Here is an 888-nt window from a genome sequence, read left to right as displayed (position 1 = left end):
CTGGGGATTGAACTCAGGCCCTTGTGCTTGCCAGGGAAACACTTATTCTACTGAGCCATCTCCCCAGCCCCCATACATCAAATTTTCCCTTCCTTTTTTTCCTTTCCCTCATCCCAGTTGTTTATTCCTTTTGCTCTGTTTCTTTCCCTTTTACTATATCTAATGCACTTTCAGATTTTTTTTACAAATATATGGATCTTGAAACTATATTATTAACTGAAATCAGAAACAAGAGCTTAAATATTGTGTAGTTTCTCTTATATGAGAAATCCAAAATATAAGTTAAATTGCAGAAGGTTACAGCTTGCAATTCCACCTCTCAGTGCTGCTAATGTGTGAACCACACATGTTTTTTTCCTTTCAAGACAGGGTCTCCTTATATAGTGCACTATATAACAAAGCTCAGAACTCACTATGTAGCTCAGGCTGGCCTTGAACTTGTGGTGATCCTTTTGCCTAAGCCTCCTGAGCTGGGATTACAGGAGTGTACCACTATGCTGGGCTAAACCACACTCTTACATTGTGCATCTAGGGATAATATTCTTTATTCTTATTTTTTGGTGGTAGTGGTGGGGAATAATTTCTGAACTTCCAGAAAAGGAGCCAAGGCTTATTATGGTTCTGTTTAATCAGAGTTTTCTAATTGAAATGCACAGTAACATTTGGATCCTTCTCTGACTTCCAAAGTTGTCTGAGTTTTTTTTTTAAAGTCTCCCCTGTTTAGAATTCATGAATCTTTCCCACTTCTTTCTATTCTTTTTAATTTTTTTTTTGCCTTTTTAATGATTTTTCCTGATTTCTAGGCTGCTGAGAGCAGACAAATCTTTCTATAGACAAAAGCACATCTGTGGCTGGTGAAATGGCTCAGTGGTCTAAAGCACCTACTTA

Source organism: Octodon degus, unplaced genomic scaffold (genome assembly GCF_000260255.1).
Source record: "Octodon degus isolate 3935 unplaced genomic scaffold, OctDeg1.0 scaffold00166, whole genome shotgun sequence".
Classification (NCBI taxonomy): Eukaryota; Metazoa; Chordata; class Mammalia; order Rodentia; family Octodontidae; genus Octodon; species Octodon degus.
The sequence above is the reverse complement of the archived record's forward strand: the minus strand, read 5'-3'. Positions refer to the sequence as shown.